The sequence below is a fragment of the Oncorhynchus masou genome, unplaced genomic scaffold (assembly GCF_036934945.1).
Source record: "Oncorhynchus masou masou isolate Uvic2021 unplaced genomic scaffold, UVic_Omas_1.1 unplaced_scaffold_1373, whole genome shotgun sequence".
NCBI lineage: Eukaryota > Metazoa > Chordata > Actinopteri > Salmoniformes > Salmonidae > Oncorhynchus > Oncorhynchus masou.
In genome coordinates, this window is record NW_027003637.1 from 12,501 (window position 1) to 40,000 (window position 27,500).

Below are 27,500 nucleotides of genomic sequence, written 5' to 3' on the forward strand. Positions count from 1 at the left end.
AAACTATGGAAGAGCAGGAAAGTAGTCCTTCACATCTCATTCTACAGTACAACTCAAGCCATGACCTGTGGACCCTCGGCAGCCGTCCTCTCACCATAGAATCAGGGAATCGAATTCAGATCAGGCAGTCGAACCTCTATGCTCTGCACACTATCTACGTTCTACAACAACAAAAAATTGGCAACGCTAACGTTTCACGCTGACCTTTACAAAGATCCACAAATGCCAGCATGATATTCCCAAGAATGAAACATCATGCCAAGTTACCAAACCAAACATTTGGTGAATCACTTAATAACTACTATAAAACCACAACTCAATACAGAGGTAAAGTTGACAAGCTTCTGGGACGTTTCTACTCAAAATGTAAAAAAAAAAAAAAATCACAGATTGATGGGTTTAGGATTGTGCTCCGTTTTATGAAAAAGGGGCCAGTCAGTCGGTGAAATGTCCCGGGGGGGGGGGGTGATACAAATCTACTCCCGGTTTCAGTCACGGTAACAGCCACCGCTTCACATCATGTAAAACACATTTATTTATATTTATTTATCTGTTGTTGTTTTTTTGTTTTTTTACCAACTTCCTGAAATATCTGAACAGACGTGAAGACAGCAGGAATGTAGGAATGCAGCCGAGACGGCGTGGAGGGCAATTCAACTGTCTTAACAGCGGTTCTTTTCATTACTGACTGATTACTGGTTAAACTGGTGAACCTTTAACCCGAGGAAGTTGACCAATCAATAAGGGCCGCCTCCCAAATGGCACCCTATTTCAGATTTAGTGCACTACTTTTAACCGGAGCCCTATATATACCCTGGTCCAAAGTAGTGCACTATATAGGGAATAGGGCTCTGGTCTATAGTAGTGTACTATATAGGGAATAGGGCTCTGGTCTATAGTAGTGTACTATATAGGGAATAGGGCTCTGGTCTATAGTAGTACCACTATATAGGGAATAGTACTCTGGTCTATAGTAGTGTACTATATAGGGAATAGGGCTCTGGTCTATAGTAGTACCACTATATAGGGAATAGGGCTCTGGTCTATAGTAGTACCACTATATAGGGAATAGGGCTCTGGTCTATAGTAGTGTACTATATAGGGAATAGGGCTCTGGTCTATAGTAGTGTACTATATAGGGAATAGGGCTCTGGTCTATAGTAGTACCACTATATAGGGAATAGGGCTCTGGTCTATCGTAGTACCACTATATAGGGAATAGGACTCTGGTCTATAGTAGTACCACTATATAGGGAATAGGGCTCTGGTCTATAGTAGTACCACTATATAGGGAATAGGGCTCTGGTCTATAGTAGTACCACTATATAGGGAATAGGGCTATGGTCTATAGTAGTGTACTATATGGGGAATAGGGCTCTGGTCTATAGTAGTACCACTATATAGGGAATAGGGCTCTGGTCTATAGTAGTGTACTATATGGGGAATAGGGCTCTGGTCTATAGTAGTGTACTATATAGGGAATAGGGCTCTGGTCTATAGTAGTGTACTATATGGGGAATAGGGCTCTGGTCTATAGTAGTACCACTATATAGGGAATAGGACTCTGGTCTATAGTAGTGTACTATATAGGGAATAGGGTGCCATTTGGAGAAGCCTCAGTGATTGGCTCAGCTCTCATGCAGGATGGTGAAAACGAGACGCCTTGTGAACTCAGGTAACCCACATGGTGTGAAGCAATAGACAGTCCGAGGTTTTCGTCCAAAAAACATACAAGAAAAAAAAAATATTTTTCCCGAAACAAATCACAGCCATTCGGGACACATTTTGTAATAAATATGCACGCGTGTAATTTCTGATACTCACAGAGGGACATTTTCGATCGATTACAGCAACAACAAGACTCAAAACATTGAACTGGCAGACAGACAGAAACAGATTGGATCCATCTGTGAGACATTTAAGGGTCCCAAATGACACCCTATTCCCTATATTGTGTACTACTTTAGACCACAGCCCTATGGCACCCTGTTCCCTATATCGTGTACTACTTTGGACCAGAGACCTATGGCACCCTATTCCCTATATCGTGCACTACTTTGGACAAGAGACCTATGGCACCCTATTCCCTATATCGTGCACTACTTTGGACCAGAGCCCTATGGCACCCTCTTCCCTATATCGTGTACTACTTTGGACCAGAGCCCTATGGCACCCTCTTCCCTATATCGTGTACTACTTTGGACCAGAGCCCTATGGCACCCTATTCCCTATATCGTGCACTACTTTGGACCAGAGCCCTATGGCACCCTATTCCCTATATCGTGCACTACTTTGGACCAGAGCCCTATGGCACCCTATTCCCTATATCGTGCACTACTTTGGACCAGAGCCCTATGGCAACCTATTCCCTATATCGTGCACTACTTTGGACCAGAGCCCTATGGCACCCTATTCCCTATATCGTGCACTACTTTGGACCAGAGCCCTATGGCACCCTATTCCCTATATCGTGCACTACTTTGGACCAGAGCCCTATGGCACCCTATTCCCTATATCGTGCACTACTTTGGACCAGAGCCCTATGGAGATAAGGAGCCATTTGAGAGGCAGACAAGGTCTCCTGGTAACAGTTACTGCAGCACTAACAAAGCTGATGTAAGAGACGCCAAGCCGCACAGCTTGCCTCGCCTTGCCTCGGCCACAGGGCACACTCCTCCTCTTTCACCTGCATCTCCCTCTCTCCCTGTCTTCCTCTGTCACTCCTCCTCTTTCACCTGCATCTCCCTCTCTCCCTGTCTTCCTCTGTCACTCCTCCTCTTTCACCTGCATCTCCCTCTCTCCCTGTCTTCCTCTGTCTCTCCTCCTCTTTCACCTTCATCTCCCTCTCTCTCCCTGTCTTCCTCTGTCACTCCTCCTCTTTCACCTGCATCTCCCTCTCTCCCTGTCTTCCTCTGTCACTCCTCCCCTTCCACCTTCATATCCCTCTCTCTCCCTGTCTTCCTCTGTCTCTCCTCCACTTCCACCTTCATCTCCCTCTCTCCCTGTCTTCCTCTGTCTCTCCTCCCCTTCCACCTTCATCTCCCTCTCTCCCTGTATACCTCTGTCTCTCCTCCCCTTCCACCTTCATCTCCCTCTCTCCCTGTCTTCCTCTGTCTCTCCTCCTCTTTCACCTTCATCTCCCTCTCTCTCCCTGTCTCCCTGTCCCTCCTCCCCTTCCACCTTAATCTCCCTCTCTCCCTGTCTTCCTCTGTCCCTCCTCACCTTTCCCCTGCATCTTGAGTGAGGAGAGTCACTGAACCGACACACAAAGTCTCTGGTGTTACTGACACTTACATAATCTCCCCTTTCCTCCTCCTTCCACTCTCCTCTCTCCTCCCTCCTCTCTCCTCCTTCCTCTCTCCTCCCTACTCATTCCTCCCACCTCCCTCTTCCTCCCTCCCTTCTCCTCCCTCCCTTCTCCTCCCTCCCTTCTCCTCCCTTCCTCCCTCCCTCCCTCCCTCCCTTCCTCCCTCCCTCCCTTCTCCTCCCTCCCTTCCTCCCTCCCGTCTCCTCCCTTCCTCCCTCCCTTCCTCCCTCCCTTCTCCTCCCTTCCTCCCTCCCTTCCTCCCTCCCTTCTCCTCCCTCCCTTCTCCTCCCTCCCTTCTCCTCCCTCCCTTCTCCTCCCTCCCTCCCTTCTCCTCCCTCCCTCCCTTCTCCTCCCTTCCTCCCTCCCTTCCTCCCTCCCTTCTCCTCCCTTCCTCCCTCCCTTCATCTCCCCCCATCCCTCAGATGCTCCTACAAAACTGTTATGTCAGTCGAGGGGAGGGGGGGCTTTATGTCGTGCTGCTTTAAAAACCCTTCTTCCTCTCTTTAAAACAAACAGATGAGGTGTTTTGAGGCTGAGTTCCTCTATAAGCACTTTGTGAAAATGGCTGATGTAAAAAGGGCTTTAGAAATACATGTGATTGATTGATCTTAGAACAGATCGTAGAACAGATCTTAGAACAGATCTTACAACATATCTTAGAACTTAGAACAGATCTTTGAACAGATCGTAGAACAGATCTCAGAACAGATCTTAGAACAGATCTTCGATCACATCTTAGAACAGATCATAGAACAGATCTTAGAACAGATCTTAGAACTTAGAACAGATCTTAGAACAGATCTTAAAACAGACCTTAGAACAGATCTTAGAACAGATCTTAAAACAGACCTTAGAACAGATCTTAGAACAGATCTTAAAACAGACCTTAGAACAGATCTTAGAACAGATCTTAGAACTTAGAACAGATCTTAGAACATATCTTAGAACTTAGAACAGATCTTAGAACTTAGAACAGATCTCAGAACAGATCTTAAAACAGATCTTAGAACGGATCGTAGAACAGATCTCAGAACAGATCTTAGAACAGATCTTAGAACAGATCGTAGAACAGATCGTAGAACATATCTTAGAACAGATCGTAGAACAGATCTTAGATCAGATCTTAGAACAGATCATAGAACAGATCATAGAACAGATCTTAGAACAGATCTTATAACTTAGAACAGATCTTACAACATATCTTAGAACTTAGAACAGATCTTTGAACAGATCGTAGAACAGATCTCAGAACAGATCTTAGAACAGATCGTAGAACACATCTTAGAACAGATCATAGAACAGATCTTAGAACAGATCTTAAAACAGACCTTAGAACAGATCTTAGAACAGATCTTAGAACTTAGAACAGATCTTAGAACATATCTTAGAACTTAGAACAGATCTTTGAACAGATCGTAGAACAGATCTCAGAACAGATCTTAGAACAGATCCTTGAACACATTTTAGAACAGATCATAGAACAGATCTTAGAACAGATCTTAGAACTTAGAACAGATCTTAGAACATATCTTAGAACTTAGAACAGATCTTAGAACAGATCGTAGAACAGATCTCAGAACAGATCTTAGAACACATCTTAGAACAGATCGTAGAACAGATCTTAGAACAGATCTTAGAACAGATCTTAGAACTTAGAACAGATCTTAGAACAGATCTTAAAACAGATCTTAGAACGGATCGTAGAACAGATCTCAGAACAGATCTTAGAACAGATCTTAGAACAGATCTTAGAACGGATCGTAGAACGGATCTTAGAACAGATCTTAGAACAGATCTTAGAACAGATCATAGAACAGATCATAGAACAGATCTTAGAACAGATCATAGAACAGATCATAGAACAGATCTTTGAACAGATCATAGAACAGATTGTAGAACAGATCTTAGAAAAGATCATAGAACAGATCGTAGAACAGATCTTAGAACCGATCTTAGAACAGATCATAGAACAGATCGTAGAACAGATCTTAGAACAGATCTTAGAACAGATCTTAGAACAGATCTTAGAACAGATCATAGAACAGATCTTAGAACAGATTGTAGAACAGATCTTAGAAAAGATCATAGAACAGATCGTAGAACAGATCATAGAACAGATCGTAGAACAGATCTTAGAACAGATCTTAGAACAGATCTTAGAACAGATCTTAGAACAGATCATAGAACAGATCTTAGAACAGATCTTAGAACAGATCTTAGAACAGATCATAGAACAGATCTTAGAACAGATCATGTAAAACCGTTTAAATCCCACTTCTTTCTCTCTTACGTCATGTGTCTTGTCCTGCATGTAGGATACATCTCTAATGGTACCCTATTCCCTATGTAGTGCACTACTTTAGACCAGAGCTCTATGGTAGTGTACTACTTTAGACCAGGGCCCTATGGTAGTGCACTACTTTAGACCAGGGCCCTATGGTAGTGCACTACTTTAGACCAGAGCCCTATGGTAGTGCACTACTTTAGACCAGAGCCCTATGGAACCCTATTCCCTATGTAGTGCACTACTTTAGACCAGAGCCCTATGGTAGTGCACTACTTTAGACCAGAGCCCTATGGAACCCTATTCCCTATGTAGTGCACTACTTTAGACCAGGGCCCTATGGTAGTGCACTACTTTAGACCAGAGCCCTATGGTAGTGCACTACTTTAGAACAAGGCCCTATGGTAGTGCACTACTTTAGACCAGGGCCCTATGGTAGTGCACTACTTTAGACCAGAGCCCATTTGGGATGCAACTTTTTTACTTATTTATATTTATTGTTTTGTCCTATCCCGTATCCTATCCCGTGTCCTATCCCGTGTCCTATCCCGTGTCCTATCCCGTGTCCTGGTCGTGTCCTATCCCGTGTCCTATCCCGTGTCCTTTCCCGTGTCCTATCCCGTGTCCTATCCCGTGTCCTATCCCGTGTCCTGGTCGTGTCCTGGTCGTGTCCTGGTCGTGTCCTATCCCGTGTCCTATCCCGTGTCCTATCCCGTGTCCTATCCCGTGTCCTGGTCGTGTCCTATCCCGTGTCCTGGCCGTGTCCTTTCCCGTGTCCTATCCCGTGTCCTATCCCGTGTCCTATCCCGTGTCCTGGTCGTGTCCTATACCGTGTCCTGGTCGTGTCCTATCCCGTGTCCTATCCCGTGTCCTATCCCGTGTCCTGGTCGTGTCCTGGCCGTGTCCTATCCCGTGTCCTATCCCGTGTCCTGGCCGTGTCCTATCCCGTGTCCTATTCCGTGTCCTGGCCGTGTCCTATCCCGTGTCCTATCCCGTGTCCTGGCCGTGTCCTATCCCGTGTCCTATTCCGTGTCCTGGCCGTGTCCTATCCCGTGTTCTATCCCGTGTCCTATCCCGTGTCCTATCCTGTGTCCTGGTCGTGTCCTATCCCGTGTCCTATCCCGTGTCCTGGTCGTGTCCTATCCCGTGTCCTGGCCGTGTCCTGGTCGTGTCCTATCCCGTGTCCTATCCCGTGTCCTATCCCGTGTCCTATCCCGTGTCCTATCCTGTGTCCTGGTCGTGTCCTATCCCGTGTCCTATCCCGTGTCCTGGTCGTGTCCTATCCCGTGTCCTATCCCGTGTCCTATCCCGTGTCCTGACCGTGTCCTGGTCGTGTCCTATCCCGTGTCCTATCCCGTGTCCTGGTCGTGTCCTATCCCGTGTCCTGGCCGTGTCCTGACCGTGTCCTGGCCGTGTCCTATCCCGTGTCCTGGTTGTGTCCTGCAGGTACGTAGGTGTGTTTTTCTTGTAACTAGCACCACCTGGCAGTGAACAGTGATTATATAAAGAGAATGTACTATTGTGGTGTGTGTGTGTGTGTGTGTGTGTGTGTGTGTGTGTGTGTGTGTGTGTGTGTGTGTGTGTGTGTGTGTGTGTGTGTGTGTGTGTGTGTGTGTGTGTGTGTGCGTGTGTGTGTGGATATTAATGTTATATTTCTGGAAGCAGGTTTCTCTGTATCTCTCTCCTTGGGACTCGGGAACGATGGACCTCCTCCAAGCACACGAGGGAAGGAGGGAGTAAACAGCCCAGAGCCCAGCTGACTGACGGAGCAGAGAAGGAGGGAGTCAACAGCCCAGAGCCCAGCTGACTGACGGAGCAGAGAAGGAGAGAGTTAACAGCCCAGAGCCCAGCTGACTGACGGAGCAGAGAAGGAGAGAGTCAACAGCCCAGAGCCCAGCTGACTGACGGAGCAGGGAAGGAGAGAGTCAACAGCCCAGAGCCCAGCTGACTGACGGAGCAGAGAAGGAGAGAGTCAACAGCCCAGAGCCCAGCTGACTGACGGAGCAGGGAAGGAGAGAGTCAACAGCCCAGAGCCCAGCCGACTGACGGAGCAGGGAAGGAGAGAGTCAACAGCCCAGAGACCAGCCGACTGATGGAGCAGGAAGGAGGGAAGGAGGAGTCAACAGCCCAGAGCCCTGCCGACTGACGGAGCAGGAAGGAGGGAGTCAACAGCCCAGAGCCCAGCTGACTGACGGAGCAGAGAAGGAGACAGTCAACAGCCCAGAGCCCAGCTGACTGAGTGAGCAGAGAAGGAGAGAGTCAACAGCCCAGAGCCCAGCTGACTGACTGAGCAGAGAAGGAGAGAGTCAACAGCCCAGAGCCCAGCTGACTGAGTGAGCAGAGAAGGAGAGAGTCAACAGCCCAGAGCCCAGCTGACTGACGGAGCAGGAAGGAGGGAGTCAACAGCCCAGAGCCCAGCTGACTGACGAAGCAGAGAAGGAGAGAGTCAACAGCCCAGAGCCCAGCTGACTGACGGAGCAGAGAAGGAGAGAGTCAACAGCCCAGAGCCCAGCTGACTGACGGAGCAGGAAGGAGGGAGTCAACAGCCCAGAGCCCAGCTGACTGACGGAGCAGAGAAGGAGAGAGTCAACAGCCCAGAGCCCAGCCGACTGACGTAGCAGGAAGTAGTGAAGTAGAGAGTCAACAGCCCAGAGCCCAGCCGACTGATGGAGCAGAGAAGGAGAGAGTCAACAGCCCAGAGCCCAGCCGACTGAGGGAGCAGGAAGGAGTGAAGGAGGTAGAGACTTTGACAGATAGAGCTAGTATGCATCACAAATGCCACCCTATTCTGTGCTCTGGTCTATTGTAGTAGCACTATATAGGGAATAGGGCTCTGGTCTATAGTAGTACCACTATATAGGGAATAGGGCTCTGGTCTATAGTAGTACCACTATATAGGGAATAGGGCTCTGGTCTATAGTAGTACCACTATATAGGGAATAGGACTCTGGTCTATAGTAGTGCCACTATATAGGGAATAGGGCTCTGGTCTATAGTAGTGCCACTATATAGGGAATAGGGCTCTGGTCTGTAGTAGTACCACTATATAGGGAATAGGGCTCTGGTCTATCGTAGTACCACTATATAGGGAATAGGGCTCTGGTCTATCGTAGTACCACTATATAGGGAATAGGGCTCTGGTCTATCGTAGTACCACTATATAGGGAATAGGGCTCTGGTCTATAGTAGTGCCACTATATAGGGAATAGGGCTCTGGTCTATAGTAGTGCCACTATATAGGGAATAGGGTTCTAGTCTATAGTAGTGCCACTATATAGGGAATAGGGCTCTGGTCTATAGTAGTACCACTATATAGGGAATAGGGCTCTGGTCTATAGTAGTAACACTATATAGGGAATAGGGCTCTGGTCTATAGTAGTACCACTATATAGGGAATAGGGCTCTGGTCTATAGTAGTACCACTATATAGGGAATAGGGCTCTGGTCTATAGTAGTGTACTATATAGGGAATAGGGCTCTGGTCTATAGTAGTACCACTATATAGGGAATAAGGTGTAATTTGGGATCAGATTTTAGTGGGAGCTTTAAACCAGATCCCAGATCAGCTTTAAATGTTCCGAGTTCAAAGAAGCAGGGAGGTGAGTCAGAAACGTTATCTCATATCTGCTGGCTGAACCTGACACATTGTTGGCATGCGAGCGTGGCTGGTAACAGGCATTCCAGAGCCTTTAACTCCTCCCTGCTTCACCTTGTCAACCCTGAGCTTGAGGCGTTTGTGATCCATGTCGTGATCTACAACAGCTGAAACTAGAATGATTCACACCAGGCCTGTCCTTAGAGTGATTCACACCAGCCCTGTCCTTAGAGTGATTCACCCAAGACCTGTCCTTAGAGTGATTCACACCAGGCCTGTCCTTAGAGTGATTCACCACAGCCCTGTCCTTGGAGTGATTAACCCAAGACCTGTCCTTAGAGTGATTCACACCAGCCCTGTCCTTAGAGTGATTCACCACAGCCCTGTCCTTGGAGTGATTCACCACAGCCCTGTCCTTGGAGTGATTAACCCAAGACCTGTCCTTAGAGTGATTCACCACAGCCCTGTCCTTGGAGTGATTAACCCAAGACCTGTCCTTAGAGTGATTCACACCAGGCCTGTCCATAGAGTGATTCACCCTCCAGACCTGTCCATAGAGTGATTCACACCAGCCCTGTCCATAGAGTGATTCACCCAAGACCTGTCCTTAGAGTGATTCACCAAAGCCCTGTCCATAGAGTGATTCACCACAGCCCTGTCCATAGAGTGATTCACCCAAGACCTGTCCTTAGAGTGATTCACCACAGCCCTGTCCATAGAGTGATTCACCCCAGCCCTGTCCTTAGAGTGATTCACACCAGCCCTGTCCTTAGAGTGATTCACCACAGCCCTGTCCTTAGAGTGATTCACCACAGCCCTGTCCTTAGAGTGATTCACCACAGCCCTGTCCTTAGAGTGATTCACACCAGCCCTGTCCATAGAGTGATTCACCCCAGCCCTGTCCATAGAGTGATTCACACCAGCCCTGTCCATAGAGTGATTCACCCCAGCCCTGTCCTTAGAGTGATTCACCACAGCCCTGTCCATAGAGTGATTCACCCCAGACCTGTCCTTAGAGTGATTCACCACAGGTTCCCCCCTCAGACCAAAGGAGGTCTCATCCCACACCCCTCAGACCAAAGGAGGTCTCATCCCACACCCCTCAGACCAAAGGAGGTCTCATCCCACACCCCTCAGACCAATGGAGGTCTCATCCCACACCCCCAGACCAATGGAGGTCTCATCCCACACCCCTCAGACCAATGGAGGTCTCATCCCACACCCCTCAGACCAAAGGAGGTCTCATCCCACACCCCTCAGACCAATGGAGGTCTCATCCCACACCCCCCAGACCAATGGAGGTCTCATCCCACACCCCTCAGACCAAAGGAGGTCTCATCCCACACCCTTCAGACCAATGGAGGAACCATCCCACACCCTTCAGACCAATGGAGGTCTCATCCCACACCCCTCAGACCAATGGAGGTCTCATCCCACCCCTCAGACCAAAGGAGGTCTCATCCCACACCCCTCAGACCAAAGGAGGTCTCATCCCACACCCCTCAGACTCCACGCTGGTCCGTCCTGAGCCCACTGGACCCGCAGCCACCACATAACTGCAGGTGTGTGTTGACCCCGCTGGTTCAGCGCCCACTCACACACACACGCATACACACACACACACGCATGCACGCACACACACACACACACACACACACACATACACACACAAACGGCCTGGCTGATCGGTCCTTGTTAATCTCTGTTAGTGTTTCTCGTGGCGAGAGGTTGAGCGTTGCGTAACAACCTCCTCGTCTTCTATTGGATCGGCGTTCCCTTTTGGACACCCCCCCCCCCCCCCCCCCTGCGTAACAACATTCCCAGCGCTCACCTCCTCGTCTTCCATTGGATCGGCCATTCCCTTTTGGACACACCCCCCTGCGTAACAACACCTCCTCGTCTTCCATTGGATCGGCCATTCCCTTTTGGACACACCCCCCTGCGTAACAACACCTCCTCGTCTTCCATTGGATCGGCTGTTCCCTTTTGGACCCCCCCCCCCCCCGTGTACGATAATGTGTCCCAGCAAAAGCAGGCTGAAACCGAACACCGTTCCCCATCAGCTGAAGCCTCCATTGAAGCTCTGGTTTCCTGAGGGATCCGTAAGAAATGGGTCACGGCCAACAGCAAGGGGTTGGGCCCTATTGGTCAACACAGTGGAAACTATTCAGACCACTTGATTTTTTTACCCCACATTTTTTTTAAGTTACAGCCTCATTCTAAAAGGCCTTAAATATTTGTTTTCTCATCAATCTACACATAATAAGCCATAATGACAAAGCAAAAACATTATTATTTTTTTTATGTTTGCAAACGTCTTCAAAATAAAAACTGAAATACCTTATTTGCATAAGTATTCAGACCCTTTGTTATGAGACTCTAAATTGAGCTCAGGTGCTTCCTGTTTCCATTGATGATATTTGAGATGTTTCTACAACTTGATTGAAGTCCACCTGTGGTAAATTCAATTGATTGGACATGATTTGGAAAGGCACACCTGTCTATATAAGGTCCCACAGTTGAGCAAAAACCAAGCCATGAGGTCGAAGGAATTGTCCGTAAAGCTCCGAGACAGGATTGTGTTGAGGCACAGATTTGGGGAAGGGTACCAAAAAAATGTCTGCAGCACTGAAGGTTCCCAAGAACACAGTGGCCTCCATCTTTCTTAAATTGGTAGCCTAGTGGTTAAAGCGTTGGCATAGTAACCGGGTCCTGTGTGGCTCAGTCGGTAGAGCATGGCGCTTGCAACGCCAAGCGTCGTGGGTTCGATTCCCGCTGGGGCCACCCATATGTAAAAGTAGTGGCCCCAGCCGACTTGTAAGTCGCTTTGGACAAAAGCGTCTGCTAAATGGGATATATTTTTTATATATTTAGTAACCGAAAGGTAGCAAGATCGAATCCCTGAGCTGACAATGTAAATATCTGTCGCTCTGCCCCCTGAACAAGGCAGTTAACCCACTGTTTCTAGGCCGTAATTGAAAATAAGAATTTGTTCTTAACCTTCTTGCCTCGTTAAATAAAAGTTATATAAAGGTTAAATAAAGGTTAAATAAAAACAAACAAAACAATACAATTCTTAAATGGAGGAAGTTTGGAAACACCAAGACTCTTCCTAGAGCTGGCCACCCGGCCAAACTGACCAATCGGGGGAGAAGGGCCTTGGGCAGAGAGGTGACCAAGAACCCGATGGTCACTCTGACAGAGCTCCACAGAAACTTCCAGAAGGACAACCATCTCTGAAGCAATTCACCAATCAGCCCTTTGTGGTAGAGTGGCCAGATGGAAGCCACTCCTCAGTAAAAGGCACATGACAGCCCGCTTGGAGTTTGCCAAAAGGCACTAAAAAGACTCTCAGACCATAAGAAACAAGATTCTCTGGTCTGATTAAACCAATATTTAAATCTTTGGCCTGAAAGCCAAGCGTCACGTCTGGAGGAAACCTGGCACCATCCCTATGGTGAAGCATGGTGGTGGCAGCATCATGCTGTGGGGATGTTTTTCAGCGGCAGGGACTGGACTAGTCGGGATTGAGGGAAAGATGAACGGAGCAAAGTACAGAGAGATCCTTGATGAAAACCTGCTCCAGAGCGCTCAGGACCTCAGACTGGGGCAAAGGTTCACCTTCCAACAGGACAACGACCCTAAGCACACAGCCAAGACAATGCAGGAGTGGCTTTGGGACAAGTCTCTGAATGTTCTTGAGGGGCCCAGTCAGAGCCTGGACTTAAACCCGATCAAATATCTCCGGAAAGACTTAGAAATACCTGTGCAGCGACGCTCCCCATCTAACCTGACAGACTTTGATAGGATCTGCAGAGAAGAATGGGAGAAACTCCCCAAATACAGGTGTGCCAAGCTTGTCACGTCATACCCCAGAAGACTCAAGGCTGTAATCGCTGCCAAAAGTGCTTCAATAAGGTACTGTGTAAAGGGTCTGAATACTTATGTAAATGTGATATTTCTGTTTTACATTTTTTTTATACATTTGCAAACATTTCTTAATAAAACCTATTTATGCTTTGCCATTATGGGCTATTGTGTGTAGATTGATGAGGGGAAAAAAAACAATTTAATTAATTACAGAATAAAACTGCAATGTAACAAAACGGGTACAAAAGTCAAAGGGGTCTGAACACTTTCCAGAAAGACACCATTTGTACAGAATAAGATGCCTATTTCTCTGTGTGGATGTTTGGATGTGTGGATGTGTGGATGTGTGGATGTGTGGATGTGTGGATGTGTGGATGTGTGGATGTGTGGATGTGTGGATGTTTTGATGTGTGGTTTGGATGTTTGGATGTGTGGATGTGTGGATGTTTGGATGTGTGGATGTTTTGATGTGTGGTTTGGATGTTTGGATGTGTGGATGTGTGGATGTGTGGATGTTTGGATGTGTGGATGTTTTGATGTGTGGTTTGGATGTTTGGATGTGTGGATGTGTGGATGTGTGGATGTGTGGATGTGTGGATGTTTAGATGTTTGGATGTTTGGATGTGTGAATGTTTGGATGTGTGGATGTGTAGATGTTTGGATGTTTTGATGTGTGGAGGTTTGGATGTTTGGATGTGTGGATGTGTGGATGTTTGGATGTTTTGATGTGTGGAGGTTTGGATGTTTGGATGTGTGGAGGTGTGGATGTGTGGATGTGTGGATGTTTGGATGTGTGGATGTGTAGATGTTTGGAGGTTTGGATGTTTGGATGTGTGGATGTGTGGATGTGTGGATGTTTGGATGTGTGGATGTGTGGATGTGTGGATGTTTGGATGTGTGGATGTTTGGATGTTTGGATGTGTGGATGTTTGGATGTGTGGATGTGTGGATGTGTGGATGTGTGGATGTGTGGATGTTTGGATGTGTGGATGTGTGGATGTTTGGATGTTTGGATGTTTTGATGTGTGGAGGTTTGGATGTTTGGAATTGTGGATGTGTGGAGGTTTGGATGTTTTGATGTGTGGAGGTTTGGATGTTTGGATGTGTGGATGTTTGGATGTTTTGATGTGTGGAGGTTTGGATGTTTGGATGTGTGGAGGTTTGGATGTGTGGAGGTTTTGATGTGTGGAGGTTTGGATGTTTTGATGTGTGGAGGTTTGGATGTTTGGATGTGTGGATGTTTTGATGTGTGGAGGTTTGGATGTTTGGATATTTGGATGTTTTGATGTGTGGATGTTTTGATGTTTGGATGTGTGGATGTGTGGATGTGTGGATGTGTGGATGTTTGGATGTGTGGATGTTTGGATGTGTGGATGTGTGAATGTTTTGATGTGTGGATGTGTGGATGTGTGGATGTGTGGATGTTTGGATGTGTGGATGTTTTGATGTGTGGATGTTTTGATGTGTGGATGTGTGGATGTGTGGATGTGTGGATGTGTGGATGTTTTGATGTTTGGATGTGTGGAGGTTTGGATGTTTGGATGTGTGGATGTGTGGATGTTTGGATGTGTGGATGTTTGGATGTGTGGATGTGTGGATGTGTGGATGTTTGGATGTGTGGATGTTTGGATGTGTGGATGTGTGGATGTTTGGATGTGTGGATGTGTGGATGTGTGGATGTTTTGATGTGTGGATGATTTGATGTTTGGATGTGTGGATGTGTGGATGTGTGGATGTGTGGATGTGTGGATGTTCTGATGTGTGGATGTGTGGATGTGTGGATGTGTGGATGTGTGGATGTGTGGATGTGTGGATGTGTTGATGTGTGGACGTGTGGATGTTCGGATGTGTGGATGTGTGGATGTGTGGACGTTTGGATGTGTTGATGTGTTGATGTGTGGACGTGTGGATGTTCGGATGTGTGGATGTGTGGATGTGTGGATGTGTGGATGCTCTGAGACAGTGAGGAGCAGACAGCTTCAGAAGGTTTCTCTCTCTAGTGTAAGGATCCCAACCCCCCTGTGGGCCCCTCGTCATAATCTCACTGCAGCTCAACATTCTATCAGTTCATTTCAGCGACTGATACTGTAGTGAAATGTGTAAATAAAAGGCGACCACATCGGGGAAAGGAAAGATCACCCCAAGGACTTGTTGATATGTGCTGGATCACTGGGCTGGGCGGTCAATGTTAAAACAAGTTACAATCCACGGACCATAAATCAGATTCCATGGACCCTAAATCAGATTCCATGGACCCTAAATCAGATTCCATGGACACTAAATCAGATTCCATGGAACCTAAATCAGATTCCATGGACACTAAATCAGATTCCATGGAACCTAAATCAGATTCCATGGACCCTAAATCAGATTCCATGGACCCTAAATCAGATTCCATGGACACTAAATCAGATTCCATGGACCCTAAATCAGATTCCATGGACCCTTAGTCAGATTGTATGGACCCTAAATCAGATTCCATGGACCCTTAATCAGATTCCATGGACCCTAAATCAGATTCCATAGACCCTAAATCAGATTCCATGGACCCTAAATCAGATTCCATGGACCCCAAATCAGATTCCACGGACCCCAAGTCAGACTCCATGGACCCTAAATCAGATTCCATGGACCCTAAATCAGATTCCATGGACCCTAAATCAGATTCCATGGACCCTTATTCAGATTGTATGGACCCTAAATCAGATTCCATGGACCCTTAGTCAGATTCCATGGACCCTTAGTCATTTTCCATGGACCCTTAGGCAGATTGCATGGACCCTAAATCAGATTCCATGTTCCCATAATTCTAGGGAATATCACCTAGAATACCTTCCAATACATTGTGGTGTATTTGGATTGATTAAGAATCTCCATCATGTCAGCAGCTGCGCTTCCTGGGGTCCAAACAAGATGAAGGAAATTACTGTACTACATACAACCCATTATTACACCACTACTCTACCATAGTATAGTATCACACTAAGCCTGTACTATAAGACTGTACTGAGTGGAGACTACAGTATAGCATCACACTAAGCCTGTACTATAAGACTGTACTGAGTGGAGACTACAGCATAGCATCACACTAAGCCTCTACTAAGTGGAGACCACAGTATAGCATCACACTAAGCCTGTACTATAAGACTGTACTGAGTGGAGACTACAGTATAGTATCACACTAAGCCTGTACTATAAGACTGTACTGAGTGGAGACTACAGTATAGCATCACACTAAGCCTGTACTATAAGACTGTACTGAGTGGAGACTACAGCATAGCATCACACTAAGCCTCTACTAAGTGGAGACCACAGTATAGCATCACACTAAGCCTGTACTATAAGACTGTACTGAGTGGAGACTACAGTATAGTATCACACTAAGCCTGTACTATAAGACTGTACTCAGTGGAGACTACAGTATAGCATCACACTAAGCCTGTACTGAGTGGAGACTACAGTATAGTATCACACTAAGACTGTACTGAGTGGAGACTACAGTATAGTATCACACTAAGCCTGTACTATAAGACTGTACTCAGTGGAGACTACAGTATAGCATCACACTAAGCCTGCACTCAGTGGAGACTACAGTATAGTATCACACTAAGCCTGTACTCAGTGGAGACTACAGTATAGCATCACACTAAGTCTGTACTCAGTGGAGACTACAGTATAGCATCACACTAAGCCTGTACTAAGTGGAGACTACAGTATAGCATCACACTAAGCCTGTACTCAGTGGAGACTACAGTATAGCATCACACTAAGCCTATACTCAGTGGAGACTACAGTATAGCATCACACTAAGACTGTACTAAGTGGAGACTACAGTATAGCATCACACTAAGCCTGTACTCAGTGGAGACTACAGTATAGCATCACACTAAGACTGTACTCAGTGGAGACTACAGTATAGCATCACACTAAGCCTGTACTATAAGACTGCACTGAGTGGAGACTACAGTATAGTATCACACTAAGCCTGCACTCAGTGGAGACTACAGTATAGCATCACACTAAGCCTGTACTCAGTGGAGACTACAGTATAGCATCACACTAAGCCTGTACTAAGTGGAGACTACAGTATAGCATCACACAAAGACTGTACTCTAAGCCTGTACTCAGTGGAGACTACAGTATAGCATCACACTAAGCCTGTACTCAGTGGAGACTACAGTATAGCATCACACTAAGCCTGTACTCAGTGGAGACTACAGTATAGCATCACACTAAGCCTGTACTCAGTGGAGACTACAGTATAGCATCACACTAAGCCTGTACTCAGTGGAGACTACAGTATAGCATCACACTAAGCCTGTACTGAGTGGAGACTACAGTATAGCATCACACTAAGCCTGTACTCAGTGGAGACTACAGTATAGTATCACATTAAGCCTCTACTAAGTGGAGACGACAGTATAGCATCACACTAAGCCTGTACTAAGTGGAGACGACAGTATAGCATCACACTAAGCCTGTACTCAGTGGAGACTACAGTATAGCATCACACTAAGCCTGTACTCAGTGGAGACTACAGTATAGCATCACACTAAGCCTGTACTCAGTGGAGACTACAGTATAGCATCACACTAAGCCTGTACTCAGTGGAGACTACAGTATAGCATCACACTAAGCCTGTACTAAGTGGAGACTACAGTATAGCATCACACTAAGCCTGTACTCAGTGGAGACTACAGTATAGCATCACACTAAGCCTGTACTCAGTGGAGACTACAGTATAGCATCACACTAAGCCTGTACTAAGTGGAGACTACAGTATAGCATCACACAAAGACTGTACTCTAAGCCTGTACTCAGTGGAGACTAGAGTATAGCATCACACTAAGACTGTACTGAGTGGAGACTACAGTATAGTATCACACTAAGCCTGTACTCAGTGGAGACTACAGTATAGCATCACACTAAGACTGTACTCAGTGGAGACTACAGTATAGCATCACACAAAGACTGTACTCTAAGCCTGTACTCAGTGGAGACTAGAGTATAGCATCACACTAAGACTGTACTGAGTGGAGACTACAGTATAGCATCACACTAAGCCTGTACTAAGTGGAGACGACAGTATAGTATCACACTAAGCCTGTACTCAGTGAAGACTACAGTATAGCATCACACTAAGCCTGTACTAAGTGGAGACTACCGTATAGCATCACACAAAGACTGTACTCAGTGGAGACTACAGTATAGTTTCACACTAAACCTGTACTCATTGGAGACTACAGTATAGCATCACACTAAACCTGTACTCATTGGAGACTACAGTATAGCATCACACAAAGACTGTACTCTAAGCCTGTACTCAGTGGAGACTACAGTATAGCATCACACTAAGCCTGTACTCAGTGGAGACTACAGTATAGCATCACACTAAGCCTGTACTCAGTGGAGACTACAGTATAGCATCACACTAAGACTGTACTCAGTGGAGACTACAGTATAGCATCACACTAAGCCTGTACTCAGTGGAGACTACAGTATAGCATCACACTAAGCCTGTTCTCAGTGGAGACTACAGTATAGCATCACACTAAGACTGTACTCAGTGGAGACTAGAGTATAGTATCACACTAAGCCTGTACTCAGTGGAGACCACAGTATAGCATCACACTAAGCCTGTACTAAGTGGAGACTACAGTATAGTATCACACTAAGCCTGCACTCAGTGGAGACTACAGTATAGCATCACACTAAGCATGTACTCAGTGGAGACTACAGTATAGTATCACACTAAGACTGTACTGAGTGGAGACTAGAGTATAGCATCACACTAAGCCTGTACTCAGTGGAGACTACAGTATAGCATCACACTAAGACTACTGAGTGGAGACTACAGTATAGCATCACACTAAGACTACTGAGTGGAGACTACAGTATAGCATCACACTAAGCCTGTACTCAGTGGAGACTACAGTATAGCATCACACTAAGCCTGTACTCAGTGGAGACTACAGTATAGCATCACACTAAGACTGTACTCAGTGGAGACTACAGTATAGCATCACACAAAGACTGTACTCTAAGCCTGTACTCAGTGGAGACCACAGTATAGCATCACACTAAGACTGTACTCAGTGGAGACTACAGTATAGCATCACACTAAGCCTGTACTCAGTGGAGACTACAGTATAGCATCACACTAAGCCTGTACTCAGTGGAGACTACAGTATAGCATCACACTAAGACTGTACTCAGTGGAGACTACAGTATAGCATCACACTAAGCCTGTACTATAAGACTGCACTGAGTGGAGACTACAGTATAGTATCACACTAAGCCTGCACTCAGTGGAGACTACAGTATAGCATCACACTAAGCCTGTACTCAGTGGAGACTACAGTATAGCATCACACTAAGCCTGTACTAAGTGGAGACTACAGTATAGCATCACACAAAGACTGTACTCTAAGCCTGTACTCAGTGGAGACTACAGTATAGCATCACACTAAGCCTGTACTCAGTGGAGACTACAGTATAGCATCACACTAAGCCTGTACTCAGTGGAGACTACAGTATAGCATCACACTAAGCCTGTACTCAGTGGAGACTACAGTATAGCATCACACTAAGCCTGTACTGAGTGGAGACTACAGTATAGCATCACACTAAGCCTGTACTCAGTGGAGACTACAGTATAGTATCACATTAAGCCTCTACTAAGTGGAGACGACAGTATAGCATCACACTAAGCCTGTACTAAGTGGAGACGACAGTATAGCATCACACTAAGCCTGTACTCAGTGGAGACTACAGTATAGCATCACACTAAGCCTGTACTCAGTGGAGACTACAGTATAGCATCACACTAAGCCTGTACTCAGTGGAGACTACAGTATAGCATCACACTAAGCCTGTACTCAGTGGAGACTACAGTATAGCATCACACTAAGCCTGTACTAAGTGGAGACTACAGTATAGCATCACACTAAGCCTGTACTCAGTGGAGACTACAGTATAGCATCACACTAAGCCTGTACTCAGTGGAGACTACAGTATAGCATCACACTAAGCCTGTACTAAGTGGAGACTACAGTATAGCATCACACAAAGACTGTACTCTAAGCCTGTACTCAGTGGAGACTAGAGTATAGCATCACACTAAGACTGTACTGAGTGGAGACTACAGTATAGTATCACACTAAGCCTGTACTCAGTGGAGACTACAGTATAGCATCACACTAAGACTGTACTCAGTGGAGACTACAGTATAGCATCACACAAAGACTGTACTCTAAGCCTGTACTCAGTGGAGACTAGAGTATAGCATCACACTAAGACTGTACTGAGTGGAGACTACAGTATAGCATCACACTAAGCCTGTACTAAGTGGAGACGACAGTATAGTATCACACTAAGCCTGTACTCAGTGAAGACTACAGTATAGCATCACACTAAGCCTGTACTAAGTGGAGACTACCGTATAGCATCACACAAAGACTGTACTCAGTGGAGACTACAGTATAGTTTCACACTAAACCTGTACTCATTGGAGACTACAGTATAGCATCACACTAAACCTGTACTCATTGGAGACTACAGTATAGCATCACACAAAGACTGTACTCTAAGCCTGTACTCAGTGGAGACTACAGTATAGCATCACACTAAGCCTGTACTCAGTGGAGACTACAGTATAGCATCACACTAAGCCTGTACTCAGTGGAGACTACAGTATAGCATCACACTAAGACTGTACTCAGTGGAGACTACAGTATAGCATCACACTAAGCCTGTACTCAGTGGAGACTACAGTATAGCATCACACTAAGCCTGTTCTCAGTGGAGACTACAGTATAGCATCACACTAAGACTGTACTCAGTGGAGACTAGAGTATAGTATCACACTAAGCCTGTACTCAGTGGAGACCACAGTATAGCATCACACTAAGCCTGTACTAAGTGGAGACTACAGTATAGTATCACACTAAGCCTGCACTCAGTGGAGACTACAGTATAGCATCACACTAAGCATGTACTCAGTGGAGACTACAGTATAGTATCACACTAAGACTGTACTGAGTGGAGACTAGAGTATAGCATCACACTAAGCCTGTACTCAGTGGAGACTACAGTATAGCATCACACTAAGACTACTGAGTGGAGACTACAGTATAGCATCACACTAAGACTACTGAGTGGAGACTACAGTATAGCATCACACTAAGCCTGTACTCAGTGGAGACTACAGTATAGCATCACACTAAGCCTGTACTCAGTGGAGACTACAGTATAGCATCACACTAAGACTGTACTCAGTGGAGACTACAGTATAGCATCACACAAAGACTGTACTCTAAGCCTGTACTCAGTGGAGACCACAGTATAGCATCACACTAAGACTGTACTCAGTGGAGACTACAGTATAGCATCACACTAAGCCTGTACTCAGTGGAGACTACAGTATAGCATCACACTAAGCCTGTACTCAGTGGAGACTACAGTATAGCATCACACTAAGACTGTACTCAGTGGAGACTACAGTATAGTATCACACTAAGACTGTACTAAGTGGAGACTACAGTATAGCATCACACTAAGCCTGTACTGAGTGGAGACTACAGTATAGCATCACACTAAGCCTGTACTCAGTGGAGACTACAGTATAGCATCACACTAAGCCTGTACTCAGTGGAGACTACAGTATAGCATCACACTAAGCCTGCACTCAGTGGAGACTACAGTATAGCATCACACTAAGCCTGTACTGAGTGGAGACTACAGTATAGCATCACACTAAGACTGCACTCAGTGGAGACTACAGTATAGCATCACACTAAGCCTGTACTCAGTGGAGACTACAGTATAGCATCACACTAAGCCTGTACTCAGTGGAGACTACAGTATAGCATCACACTAAGCCTGTACTCAGTGGAGACTACAGTATAGCATCACACTAAGCCTGTACTGAGTGGAGACTACAGTATAGCATCACACTAAGCCTGTTCTCAGTGCACCAGAGGCCATCACACAGGAAGAGTTTCCATCAATGTGTGTTTAAACACGTTTGTTTGTTTTACACACATTCATTAGACTGACGAGTTTTCTCAGCCCGTCTCTCAGATTCAGTCTGTCTGGAGGTCTGGACAGTTGTCCAACCGGAGCGAGGTGGTGAGAGCCAGACCATGTGCGACCCAAATGGCACCCTATTCCCTATATAGTGCACTACTTTAGACCAGAGCCCTATGGAATCCTATTCCCTATATAGTGCACGACTTTTGACCAGGGTTCATAGGGAATGTTCCATTTGGGACACATCCCCAGAGACCAGACCAGAGGTTGCCCAGTCAGTCAGTCAGAGAGTCAGTCAGTCAGTCAGTCAGTCAGTCAGAGAGAGAGTCAGTCAGACAGAGAGAGAGTCAGTAAGTCAGACAGTCAGTCAGTCAGAGAGAGAGTCAGTCAGACAGAGAGAGAGTCAGTCAGTCAGAGAGAGAGTCAGTCAGTCAAACAGTCAGTCAGTCAGAGAGTCAGTCAGTCAGACAGTCAGACAGTCAGACAGTCAGTCAGTCAGTCAGACAGTCAGTCAGTCAGTCAGTCAGACAGTCAGAGAGAGAGTAAGTCAGTCAAACAGTCAGTCAGTCAGAGAGTCAGTCAGTCAGACAGTCAGCCAGTCAGTCAGAGAGTCAGTCAGTCAGCCAGTCAGTCAGAGAGTCAGTCAGTCAGAGAGTCAGCCAGTCAGAGAGTCAGTCAGACAGTCAGACAGTCAGTCAGTCAGTCAGTCAGACAGTCAGTCAGACAGTCAGACAGTCAGACAGTCAGCCAGTCAGTCAGTCAGAGAGAGTCAGTCAGTCAGAGAGAGAGTCAGTCAGACAGAGAGAGAGTCAGTAAGTCAGACAGTCAGTCAGTCAGCCAGTCAGTCAGAGAGTCAGTCAGTCAGAGAGTCAGTCAGACAGTCAGACAGTCAGTCAGTCAGTCAGACAGTCAGTCAGACAGTCAGACAGTCAGACAGTCAGCCAGTCAGTCAGTCAGAGAGAGTCAGTCAGTCAGAGAGAGAGTCAGTCAGACAGAGAGTCAGTCAGTCAGTCAGACAGTCAGTGAGTCAGTGAGTCAGAGAGAGAGTCAGTTAGTCAGACAGTCAGTCAGTCAGAGAGAGAGTCAGTCAGTCAAACAGTCAGTCAGTCAGTCAGAGAGTCAGTCAGACAGTCAGTCAGACAGTCAGTCAGTCAGTCAGACAGTCAGTCAGTCAGTCAGACAGTCAGTCAGTCAGTCAGACAGTCAGTCAGTCAGACAGTCAGTCATAGAGTCAGTCAGTCAAACAGTCAGACAGTCAGACAGTCAGTCAGACAGTCAGTCAGTCAGACAGTCAGACAGTCAGTCAGTCAGTCAGTCAGTCATAGAGTCAGTCAGTCAGACAGTCAGTCAGACAGTCAGACAGACAGTCAGTCAGACAGTCAGTCAGTCAGTCAGTCAGTCATAGAGTCAGTCAGTCAGTCAGTCAGTCAGTCAGAGAGAGAGTCAGTCAGACAGAGAGAGAGTCAGTAAGTCAGACAGTCAGTCAGTCAGAGAGAGAGTCAGTCAGACAGAGAGAGAGTCAGTCAGTCAGAGAGAGAGTCAGTCAGTCAAACAGTCAGTCAGTCAGAGAGTCAGTCAGTCAGACAGTCAGACAGTCAGACAGTCAGTCAGTCAGTCAGACAGTCAGTCAGTCAGTCAGTCAGACAGTCAGAGAGAGAGTAAGTCAGTCAAACAGTCAGTCAGTCAGAGAGTCAGTCAGTCAGACAGTCAGCCAGTCAGTCAGAGAGTCAGTCAGTCAGCCAGTCAGTCAGAGAGTCAGTCAGTCAGAGAGTCAGCCAGTCAGAGAGTCAGTCAGACAGTCAGACAGTCAGTCAGTCAGTCAGTCAGACAGTCAGTCAGACAGTCAGACAGTCAGACAGTCAGCCAGTCAGTCAGTCAGAGAGAGTCAGTCAGTCAGAGAGAGAGTCAGTCAGACAGAGAGAGAGTCAGTAAGTCAGACAGTCAGTCAGTCAGCCAGTCAGTCAGAGAGTCAGTCAGTCAGAGAGTCAGTCAGACAGTCAGACAGTCAGTCAGTCAGTCAGACAGTCAGTCAGACAGTCAGACAGTCAGACAGTCAGCCAGTCAGTCAGTCAGAGAGAGTCAGTCAGTCAGAGAGAGAGTCAGTCAGACAGAGAGTCAGTCAGTCAGTCAGACAGTCAGTGAGTCAGTGAGTCAGAGAGAGAGTCAGTTAGTCAGACAGTCAGTCAGTCAGAGAGAGAGTCAGTCAGTCAAACAGTCAGTCAGTCAGTCAGAGAGTCAGTCAGACAGTCAGTCAGACAGTCAGTCAGTCAGTCAGACAGTCAGTCAGTCAGTCAGACAGTCAGTCAGTCAGTCAGACAGTCAGTCAGTCAGACAGTCAGTCATAGAGTCAGTCAGTCAAACAGTCAGACAGTCAGACAGTCAGTCAGACAGTCAGTCAGTCAGACAGTCAGACAGTCAGTCAGTCAGTCAGTCAGTCATAGAGTCAGTCAGTCAGACAGTCAGTCAGACAGTCAGACAGACAGTCAGTCAGACAGTCAGTCAGTCAGTCAGTCAGTCATAGAGTCAGTCAGTCAGACAGTCAGACAGTCAGACAGTCAGACAGTCAGACAGTCAGACAGTCAGTCAGTCAGTCAGTCAGAGAGAGAGTCAGTCAGTCAAACAGTCAGTCAGTCAGTCAGAGAGTCAGTCAGTCAGTCAGTCAGTCATAGAGTCAGTCAGTCAAACAGTCAGACAGTCAGACAGTCAGTCAGACAGTCAGTCAGTCAGACAGTCAGACAGTCAGTCAGTCAGTCATAGAGTCAGTCAGTCAGACAGTCAGTCAGACAGTCAGACAGACAGTCAGTCAGACAGTCAGTCAGTCAGTCAGTCAGTCATAGAGTCAGTCAGTCAGACAGTCAGACAGTCAGACAGTCAGACAGTCAGACAGACAGTCAGTCAGACAGTCAGTCATAGAGTCAGTCAGTCAGACAGTCAGTCAGTCAGTCAGTCAGTCAGTCAGAGAGAGAGTCAGTCAGTCAGAGAGAGAGTCAGTCAGTCAGAGAGATAGTCAGTCAGTCAGTCAGTCAGTGAGTCAGAGAGTCAGTCAGTCAGACAGTCAGTCAGACAGTCAGTCAGTCAGACAGCCAGTCAGTCATAGTCAGTCAGTCAGACAGTCAGACAGTCAGTCAGTCAGTCAGTCAGTGAGTCAGAGAGTCAGTCAGTCAGTCAGACAGTCAGTCAGACAGTCAGTCAGTCAGACAGTCAGTCAGTCATAGTCAGTCAGTCAGACAGTCAGACAGTCAGTCAGTCAGTCAGTCAGTCAGTCAGACAGTCAGACAGTCATTCAGTCAGTCAGTCAGACAGTCAGTCAGTCAGTCAGTCAGTCAGTCAGACAGTCAGTCAGTCAGTCAGACAGTCAGTCAGTCAGTCAGTCAGTCAGTCAGTCATAGAGTCAGTCAGTCAGACAGTCAGTCAGTCAGTCAGTCAGTCAGTCATTCAGTCATAGAGTCAGTCAGTCAGACAGTCAGTCAGTCAGTCAGACAGTCAGACAGTCAGTCAGTCAGTCAGTCATAGAGTCAGTCAGTCAGTCAGTCAGTCTCTCTCTGACTGGAACCTTCCAGCCTCTGTTGCACTTCAATTGCCTTTGTAAAAGGTTTACAGCTTTTTCCACTTTCTCCTTTTCATTTCCAGAGTCGTGAGTGACTTTAATACAGAAGTCTCTCACCACTCTGCCTTGTCCGAGCCAGAAGGGATGGAGACATGAAGGGGGAGGGAGGGGGTGAGGTGAGGGAGCGAGGGACATGAAGGGGGAGAGGTGAGGGAGACAGGGAGACATGAAGGGGGTGAGGTGAGGTGAGGGAGGGAGACATGAAGAGGGAGAGGTAAGGGAGGGAGGGGGTGAGGTGAGGGAGGGAGGGAGACATGAAGGGGGTGAGGTGAGGGAGGGAGACATGAAGGGGGAGGGAGGGAGGGGGTGAGGTGACGGAGGGAGGGACATGAAGGGGGAGAGGTGAGGGAGGGAGACATGAAGGGGGAGAGGTGAGACAGGGAGGGAGACATGAAGGGGGTGAGGTAAGGTGAGGGAGGGAGACATGAAAGGGCCAGAGGTGAGGGAGGGAGACATGAAGAGGGAGAGGTAAGGAAGGGAGGGGGTGAGGTGAGGGAGGGAGGGAGACATGAAGGGGGTGAGGTGAAGTGAGGGAGGGAGACATGGAGGGGCCAGACATGAGGGAGGGAGGGAGGGTGTGAGGTGAGGGAGGGAGGGGGTGAGGTGAGGGTTAGAGGAGGAGGGAGGTGTTAAGGCCGATCACTATGCCACCAGACGACCTCTCGGGGGAAACTAAGCTGACCCATGGGGTGAGGTGTGTGGGGTTTAGGTAGGAGGAGGTTTGGAGGGAGTGAGTTGAGGAGGGGTTTAGTGGTGGGTGAAGGTCTGGTTACTATACCACCAGACAACCTCATTATGGCACTAGATAATCTCTCGGTGGGACTGGGCTTACCCATGGGGTGAGCTTTGTTATACTCTGGCACAGCACCAGTAGACCTGCCCTCTTTAACCATCCAGCCACCCACCTACCCACTGCAGAGCCCCTGTGCCCTCTCTGCCCTAGATAACACTAGAAGCAAAATGGTGAGACTCTGGGCTTGGTAGCATACAGTAAAGACCTGCTTCACATCCTGCTCCCCTCCCTCCCTCCCTCCCTCCCTCCCTCCCTCCCTCCCTCCCTCCCTCCCTCCCTCCCTCCCTCCCTCCCTCCCTCCCTCCCTCCCTCCCTCCCTCCCTCCAACCCAGGCCATGTTCCCCTGTGCCTTGGCAGTCTTATACAATACTATACCTATGGGACACACCCAATACTGGGCATGGAACCAACCGCTGCATTTCAATCCCATGACATGGATTGCATCGAGCCCGATCACCCAACATTGGGGTTGGTACCACACCGTGAAGACATGTCTAGGTAGAAATCACACAACTCTGTTCAAGGTACTTTTGGGGGGAAACAAAAGGGAGTCAAAGTCGTTTTCGGTTTCAAATGTCTTGAAAGTCGCTTCACACGGAGGAGAGAAAACACACAGATGTAAACATTATTGTGGTCTTGTATTCGCTCCTGTCTGTTGGCAGCTGTATTTAATATCAGTTCTACCTCAGACTAAACCGGTGCCAAGGTTAAGAGATAAGGCATTGAGATCAATTGTTCCAGGAAGCATCCCAAATTGTCCCCGATTGTCCCCCATGTAAGTGCAGTACTTTTGACCAGAGACAAGACACCAGATATTATATACAGTAGGTAATTGGGTGTGTTGATGTGCAGTAGATAGTCAAACGCAGGATTTATATAGGTCACAGGAGAGTGTTTACTTTGCTAAGAGTTACTGTGTAACTGATTAATTCTCTCTCTATCTCTCTCACTCTCTGGGCCAAATCAAAGGAATTCTCTCTCCCGGGTGGGAGGTTGTTGACGTTTATACATGCC

At 47.0% G+C, this 27,500-nt stretch overlaps 1 protein-coding gene across 1 annotated transcript in view; it reads right to left on the reverse strand.

The window, feature by feature from the left end:
- The window catches only part of LOC135530538 (11-beta-hydroxysteroid dehydrogenase type 2-like), a 45,813-nt gene that overhangs the window by 9,070 nt on the left and 9,243 nt on the right, over positions 1-27,500 (reverse strand).